This window comes from Pollicipes pollicipes, unplaced genomic scaffold, assembly GCF_011947565.3.
Source record: "Pollicipes pollicipes isolate AB1234 unplaced genomic scaffold, Ppol_2.1 Scaffold_7262;HRSCAF=8765_pilon_pilon_pilon, whole genome shotgun sequence".
NCBI classification, from domain to species: domain Eukaryota; kingdom Metazoa; phylum Arthropoda; class Thecostraca; order Pollicipedomorpha; family Pollicipedidae; genus Pollicipes; species Pollicipes pollicipes.
Window position 1 is genome coordinate 16967362 of NW_023597055.1, and position 9092 is coordinate 16976453.

The window sequence follows — 9092 nt, forward strand, 5'->3', positions numbered from 1 at the left end:
TTATTTTCTCACGCGCCCAGGTGGCCCATTGGATACGCTTCGCTCGGGAGGGGATCAGTTTGACTTCCCTTGAGATCTCAGGAGCTAAGCGAGCTAGAGACATCAAATGCATGCTTGTGTTGACATGTACGTGAACTCACGTCAAAGTTTGAGCTTCCTACATCATGACCTTCAAGTCAAATAAGGTCAAACAAGGTCAAATTTCGGGCTGGTTTCTAAAGGGTCCCTAGAACCTAGATCTCTGTTCTAAGTAAAAGGTAACATGCTCGCCTGATGTCAGCGACCTTGTTGGACCTTTTAAAGGTCATGGTTACCAAAATCACACAAGACGGCTCTGAGTTTTGGATTTGGATTAGCGGCAAACAGTACGCTACGCAGTATGTTCCTAACAACAAAACGTTGACCTGGGTCATTCTGGGTCAGTGACCTATTTTGACCTTTAATAAATCTATGGAAGGTGTATAATACAGTTCCTGTTATCAATCAATTCGAAATGAGCACCAGTCGCTACACCATACAGCAAGCGCTAGAGCAATAAAACGGGTTGGTTTTGACCTTCGTCTGACCTTCATACCTGACCCTAGGTCAATGCAATTTGTTCATTCATCTGTTGTGTTGTCTAAGAAAGTATCTCAGAGTTGTATGTCTTCATCTAACACTCCGTTGTTGGATCAGATGGAACCATCCACCAGAAATTGTATTCGCTGAAGCCATGGCCTGACTTTGACCTGCCATAGCGCAGCGACCTTACAAGGTACGTCTAAATTAGTGATGTCAGATGGCTCATTCCATTGCCTACAGCTATGCAAGATTTAGCGCGGCTACGCCGCGCCGTTCAGAAACTATTCTGGAAAAACTTTCGGGGATGGGGTCAAGTTGACCCACCCAACCGAGAGCGTGTTAAGAATCCGTCATCCGCCAGGACGCGCTCCCGTTTCCTACCACCCATCCCCCACGTGCTCTACATTTGTTTGACATCTTCCAAAATTTTACCAAAAAGTCGTGGAAAATCCTCAGATTTTCTGTCTCTCACCCTGATAGTCAAGCAAGCAGGGTTTTTCACCCCTGGCCACCCGGTGCTGCCCGTCTGCTGCCCGCGCCCGCTAGAAGTTCTTAGGCGAATCGTTTGGTCTGAAAAATAAAGGTTTGAAAAATGTGTGCTGTGTGCTGCCCATTGTGGTCCTGTAAACCGTTTCCTCTGAGATAGATGTTTAGTTGCTCGTTGTGAGTCAGCTCAGAAAGGTTTGGAACCATTCGATCCGTTTTACATAGCGCTGAAATTCAGATTTCACGATAGCAAGGACAGTTCAGTACAAAGTGTTTAGGGTCTTCATATGGATAGCCACATAAGCAAGACGGATTAGGCGTATTTTGATTTTGAATTTCGCACAGGCGGGCATTCAGGTCTGACATTCCCAATCTCAGCCTAGTATGTAGGATGTTACCATAACTGGATCCAAAGCTGTGATACACCGGAGGCGCGGCCGCACCGCAGCGCTGGTATATTCCCCGTTTGAAGGAACGAGAAGACTGGAGAGATGACACCTCAAGCGGGAGCTGGTTCCACCTTCTCGTATTTGAAGAAATGTAGGATATTTGGTATGTTGAGGTTCTGTTCAGTGGTAATGTGTCATTGCATTGCGTATTGGGCGTGCTGTTGCAAATGCTCGTGTGTCAGGTAGAAGTGCAGTGACGTTTGTTGGCAGTAGATGTTGGCTGTGTATGAGGGTGTGGAACAGCGTCAGTTTGTCCGTGAAAATTCGTGATTTGAGAGTGTTTCATCCCAACTCGTCAACAGTGCGCGAGTGTGTGTTCTGTGGAGTGCACCGGTGATTAGTCTTGCTGCTCTGTACTGTCATCTGTCAAATCCAAGGGAGTCGCTTGTTGTCAAAACTGATTTTTGGTCCTAGGGGCGTTTAAGGTGCTAGGGACCATCGATGTCCTGCTGGGGGTGCCTGACCGACATAGCAGCCCTGTTCGACTCATGTGACCCCCAACCGGGGCGAATGGTCCTTTGACTGGTATTTGTGGGCCCGCCCATGCAGGCCGGGCCCTTTGATATGACCTATGTTCGGCCCTTCCGGACCTTCAAGTCCTCAAATCGGGCCTTTGAACGTCGGTTCCCAGAAGCCCTTTGGACACATAGGAACTAGACAGGGGGGGGGGGGCACGTGCCCGCTATGCCCCAGCCCCGTCTACGCTACCGGTTACATGGCCTCGAACAAATACGTGTTACCATGTCTTGGGCGATGCGGTGGTACATGCCATCCATTCTTAGGCGTTGTTCAAGAAACCAACCAAACGGTCGTTTCCGACACCCTGAAACAAAGCTCACTTATAAGCTCATCTTTGAGATCATAAGCTCGCTTATAATTATTGGTATGCTTTAAATGGAAACGTGTGCTCAAGACAACACAATTTATCTGTTCAGTAGGCATGCTGCTCGATACGTCATTGTTTGATTACGTCATCGTATCTTGCACAACATTGACTGAGAGGCAACTGTCGGCCCGTTAGATCTTGAAAAAGAGATCACGAACGCCAGATACGAAGGAAATAACAATTATACTTTTCTTGACTCTTATTTCCGCATGGCAAGTTGAATGGCTGGATTCAGATGACCTGAATATGGCATTATGGATGCCTGAGTGAGCTTGAAATAGTTCCCAAAATCGTCTGCACGTGTTCGCGGGCGTGTAGCTCGAAAACTAGAGGGGTCTAGGTCTTAAAAAGAGCAAAATTGTTAACTGCACGGAATGATCTTTAAGATGCGGCGCTGTAAACGTACACGACTGCTCTGGCGCTGCTGACTGAGCTGTTGAATAAAAATGGCCGGGAGTAGCGAAGCTTAACTGGCCACAGAAGATGAGGCTATCCCTTCCCTCTCCCCTCCTCTTCCTCCGTTACTGCGTAACAAACCTGTTATTTCGACGCCTCATAAATGAAAGGATTAGTTCCGAGGCGGGCCAAGGCAAATGCTCTCAGTGATTGTGCGAATGGACGCGAGTGTCCCACGCCTGAAACTGCATCTGCACGGTCGCGGACAACAGGTGCCTGAACCCCAGCCACGTACCTCTGCCCGGAACCCCTGGGCCTTAAACAGCTCACAATGAATACAGCATTCAGAGTACCAGATTTGTGTTTCAAACATATGCTTAGGTGTCACTGAGGCTTTACGATACACTCAGCTGCTGGGGCTACATGGTGTCGCCTGCCTCTCAACCTGGGAGGAAGGGCGGACACCGCGGGGAATCGAACCCCGTGCCTCTGCCAGACGCGCAGTGGTTAACGCAGACGCTTTAACCACTACCCTACCGGCACCCCTTGGTCATATACTTAGATGCACTCTAATGCAAGCCAGGTTATTAACCAGCCTCATTTATCACTAGCAGCTGATTTTTGCAGCCAGTCAGAAGGCTCCCAGTTGGCTTAACACGCGCCCGGGTGGCCGGCTAGATACCCTTTGCTCGGGTGGGGAGTCAATTTGCCCCACCCACCCCCCCCCCCTAAGGTCTCGGGAACCAAGAAAGTTAGAGACACCAAATTTACTGAGTGCGTTGACCTGTACCTGAACTCACATAGGTTACAGTGTGAGGTTCCTAGTTCATGACCTTCAGATCACATAAGGTAAAACAAGGTTGAATACCAGGCTAGTCTCCAAAGTGCCCCCAGAGCCTAGATAACTGTTTCTAAGCAAAAGGTCACAAGCCCATTTTAGGTGAGTGACCATGTTTGATCTTTTGAGGGTCATAGTGACCAAAATCATACAAAAGTGTGCTGAGTTTTGCATTTGAATGAGCGACAAAGATTACGCTAGGCAGTATGCTCCTAAAAAAAATGTCGACCTGCGTCATTTTAGGTCAGTGAACTATTCTGATCTGTAAGAAGTCAATCAAAGATGCATAATGAGGTTCCTGCTATCAATAAATTCAAAATGAGCACCAGAAACTATCCATGCAGCAAGTCCTAGCGTAATAAAACAGGTTGGTTTTGACCTTGGTATGACCTTCATACCTGACCTCAGTTCAACGTGATTTGCTCATTAAACATTTGTGTTGCCTAAGAAAGCATCTCAGAGATGTATGGCTTCGTCAAACACTCCGTTGTTGCATCAGATTGAAGGATTCCCAAGAAATTGCTTTCTCTGAAACCGTTGCCTGACTTTAAAGTGCCACAGGTCAACGACCTTATAAGGTACATCTAAACGTTTGTATCAAGCGATCCGCTATTCAGTTCCCTGTAGCTATGCAAAATTTGGCGCGGGTGCGCCGCGGCGTTCGGAAACCATTCTACAAAATCCTTCGGCGGGTCAATTGTATCCCCCACCCGATCGCGTTTTAATGAATGCTCGGTGCTGCAGCCAGTACTAAATTAGTGTGAAACCGGTTAAATAAGTGCCATAAGTTATGCTTAAATGCGACGCACGAATGACCCTCATTCATGTATAACTCCCTCACAATGTGCTGTGACGATGCTCATGATGACAACTGAAAAAGCCTGGATGCCGATTGATGCAGATTGAACAACCCAAGCCATGCCAAGCAGATTTGCCCAGCTGAGCCGGTTCGGATTAGCTCCTGAAATTTTGAAAACTCCTGACTGGTGAGCGGGTTGGATTTCGGACAGCCGAACCTGATTCCATCGGAGGCAAATGCCGTCAACATGTGGAGTGCCGTTATAGGAATCACATGCATGTGCCCTGAGGAACCACATGCATGCGCCCTGAGGAATCACATAATAAGTGGAACCATCCCGTGTTCTAATCACGCCTCCAACCATCCAATAGTTACCTGTTTAAGGGTTCCGTCCATTGCGAAGCTGAGCTGACGAACGCCTCCGTCTCAACACACCATGCTTATGTCGACGAACTGGCAGCTTCAGACACACGCTGATGTACAGGTCCACAGTCACGCACTGACCCGCAAAGATCTTGGTCCAACGACCCTCAGTAGTCCACAGGCCTCCCAGGCCCTACTATGGCACTCACTAGCTCGCAGACACGCTAGCAGCAGGCGCACGACGGCCCGCAGACAAGTGCCCTGAGACAGCCACTGCGGCAGCACTAGAAACCAGCTGCCGGCTGGGGAGTGTTTATCACAAGGCCTTAGGGCAACTGGACGTGACCAGCAATTCTCGAGGTTCCTTCCGTAACAGGCGCACGACTGGCACAATCTAGCGTGCTATTCCGACGCGCCACTCCAGCCTTGCGGAAAATGCGGCACGTTCTGGAGATATTTTTCAATCGCAAGTATCTCCTTGACGGATGTTGTTGTCGCCCGTGTGACGGACGCACATGACTTTAACGATCGGAGCGGACCAAGGCCATATGAGTGAGAACCGTTCCGTATTTCTCGCCGCACCTTCCCTTCGCTTACCGTTAGTGTGACGTTACTGGCGCTGGGACTTCAATGCGCGGCGGGCCGCTAGGCGTCGGGTGTAATGCTGAGGGCAGCCGAAATATGGAAATATTCGTACAACTAATAGAAATTCGCTAGCGGGGGGTGCGTAGGACCAGCGAGCCGCCCGAGTACAATTTTATGACGAACAACAATGCTACGCTCTGGAATGGCATCGCTCAAGACGTGGTAACACGTATTTATTCGAGGCCATGCAACCAGTAGCGTAGACGGAAATGGGGCACAGCGGACACGTGCCCCCCCCCCCCCCCCCATCTAGTTCCTATGTGTCCCAAAGGGCTCCTGGGAACCGACGTTCAAAGGCCCGATTTGAGGACTTGAAGAGCCGGAAGGGCCGAACATAGGTCATATCAAAGGGACCGACCCGCATGGACAGGGCCCTCAGATACCAGTCAGAGGATCATTCGCCCCAGTTGGGGGGTCACATGAGTCGAACACGGCTTCTATGTCGGTCAAACACCACCAGCAGGATAACAATGGCCCCTAGCACCTCAAACGCCCCTAGGACCAAAAATCAATTTTGACAGTCAGCGACTCCCTTATACTTGACAGATTACAATACAGAGCAGCAAGACTAATCCACCGGTGCACTCCACAGAACACACAACTCGCGCACTGTTGACGAGTTGGGATGGAACACTCTCAAATCACGAAGAAACATGTACAAACTGAGGCTGTTTCACACCCCCATACACAACCAACATCTACTGCCAACGAACGTCACTGCACTTCTACCTGACACACGAGCATTTGCAGCAGGACGCCCACTACGCAATGCAATGACACTCACATTATCACCGAACAGAGCCTCAACACACGAAATATCCTATATTCCATCAACTACGAGCAGATGGAACCAGCTCCCGCTTGAGGTTAGCTAGACACAGACGCCATCTACCAGTCGACATCGGCAATCCCGGCAGACGGCAGCACCCGACTGTGCGCCAGGCGGCGCGAGCACCCGCGCCCCGCCGGCAGAGGACGGCACCGTGCGGCGTGGACGGACAAAGAAGTCCAGCGCTCGTGACCCGCCGGCAAGTTGCGGGGTCGCGCCACACGCCGAGCGCGTGGGATTCGAACTCACTAAAGCCACGTGCGGACGTGAGACCACGGACGCGCGTGGGTCGGGCATGAGACGAGTCCATTCGACGAGTCCATTCGTGCCAGACGAGTCCATTCGTCACGACGATGTCTGCTGTCGCAGCGGGTATTTTTCGCTGTTGCTTTCATTTTATGTGTTTTGGCTTGCTTGTGGCAGTCCCTTTTTGTTGTCCTGGAATCCAAGGGAGTGCTGGCTGAGTCATCGATACGAGACAAAGCGTGCACGCCTTCAGGAGCAGGAGAGAGCGAACGCAGCCAGTCAGCTGTCGGGTGCGGGCCCCGGGCCTGCTCCCACGGGAGAGGTAGTCCCTCCCCCTCGAAAGCGTGTGAAAGCTCCCTCATGCTACTCGCAAAGAGACCCGTCTATGGTCCTCCGCCACCAGCGCCACCTAGGACCACGGCGTCGCCGGCGCCGGCCCAGTTTAGGACGGGCGCCCGGAAAAGCGTAGACCGCCGGGGTCGATTTCGCCAACAGATAGCGGTAGTCCCCGGATCCGGCCCAGGATCCGCCAGATCTCTTTGGGTTCTGAAGACAGCACCAACAACCATGGGCCAGGCTCTAGCGCTGCTGAGTTCTTTCAAAACCTTACAGTGCTTTTAAAGCCTCTTCGTTCAGTCAGTTTTACAGTGAAACTGTAGAGGGGTAAGGTCAAGCACCCAGGACTTGCAGACAGTTTTAAGCGCGCACTGCCCGGTAGCCGTGTGTCTCCAGGAGACTATGTTGGCGCCTGATGCGGCCTTCAGCCTGAAGAGGGTACACTACCTTCCGCGCTGACATGCCAACAGACAACATTGCTTACGGTGACGTTCTGTTGGCTGTGCACCAAACTGTACTTACCCGGCGTCTGGTGTTAAGAACAGACTTGCAAGCTGTCGCAGCAACGGTGAAATTCAACCGTCGCACCATAACTGTCCGCTCTCTCTGCTTGCCACCTGGGGTGTCATTCCATCTGGAGGACTACGAGAGTTAGTCTCTCAGCTTGTTCCCCCTCTACTCGTTTTAGACGATTTTAATGCACATCACACTGTGTGGTGTGTGCTTCCGCGAACACTCGCGGTAGGCTATGTGAGGCTTTCATGCGTGACGAAGGTTTGTGTGTTTTAAATACAGGGCATTTAACATTGCCATCAGGACGATCGTCAGTGCCTTTGCAGTCCGCAATTGGTACCAAACTTCACCTGGGATGCTTCAGAGTACCCCCTTGGAAGTGACCATTTTCCGGTCTGGGTTCGGTACCGTGGTGGTGCTGTTCTTGGTACTCGACCTCAACGTTGGAATTTCAAAAATGCGGATTGGAGTGGATTTGAAACCCGCCTGGAGGAAACCTTTTCTAGCGATATCGACTCTGCAAATCCGACTACGGAGGAATTTACGTCTCTCGTTTTGGGTGCGGCGAAAGGATGCATTCCGCGCACCTCTGGATGCCCTCGTCACACCCCTGTACTTTGGTGGAGCGACGAGTGTCGCGACGCTATTCGTGCACGTCGGAGAGCTTTTAGGGCTTTTAACCGGCACAGCAGCACATTAAACCCCATGGCTTTTAGGCAAGTACGCACGGCCGCGCGCCGCACTATACAAAAGGCGAAACGTGCATCATGGCGCACCTACGTCAACTCAATGAATCGGCACACGCCGATGTCACATGTGTGGGGCCGCATTAAAAGAATCGCCAGACTGCATCTACCAGCTTCCTTTCCCGTACTGCAAGTGGGAAGTCAAGACATCACTCACCCAAGTGATGTCGCGGAAGCCATTGGGGAAGCCTTGTCAGACCGTTGCCGAAATGACACCTGCGATCTACGGTTTTTGCGGCATCGGGCGCGATGTGAAACTTCGCAAGTTAATTTTTATACAGGGGACATCCTGATGTACAACAAGCGTCTCACTGTGGTGGAACTTGAAGCGGCCATTCGCTCGCTGCGTAGTGTAGCGAAGGGGTCCGACATCATCCACAATGATATGGTACGGCATTTTCCTCCCCGTATACTACGAGCACTGCTGGCAATTTTCAACTGTACATGGGTGTCAGGTAACGTGCCGCCAGCCTGGCGGAAGTCCATAGTAGCGCCTATTTTAAAGCCCCGGAAAAGTGGAACGAACGCCCTTGACTATCACCCGATCGCTCTCACATCTTCGCTTTGTAAGCTCATGGAAAGAACGGTGAATGTGCGGCTCTCGCGGACATGAGAACGTCAAAACTTTTTCACGAATGCTCAGTGCGGATTCCGTAAGAACAGGAGCACGATTGACCACATCTTAACTCTTGATACCGCAATGCGAGCCGGTTTTATAAACAAACATCATACCGGCGCCATTTTTTGACATAGAAAAAGCATACGATACCACATGGAGACATGGAATTTTGATGAAGTTGCTCGATTGTGGCCTTCGCGGTCACATGGGAAAGCTTTTACAAAACGTTTGAATGACAGATCCTTTCGGGTGCGTGTTGGTTCTCATCACTCCGACAGGTATCCGCAGGATAATGGTGTGCCTCAGGGCAGCTTATTAAGTATCATTCCTTTCGCCGTGATGATTAACGACATAGGGGGCACGCTTCCACATGGAATCAG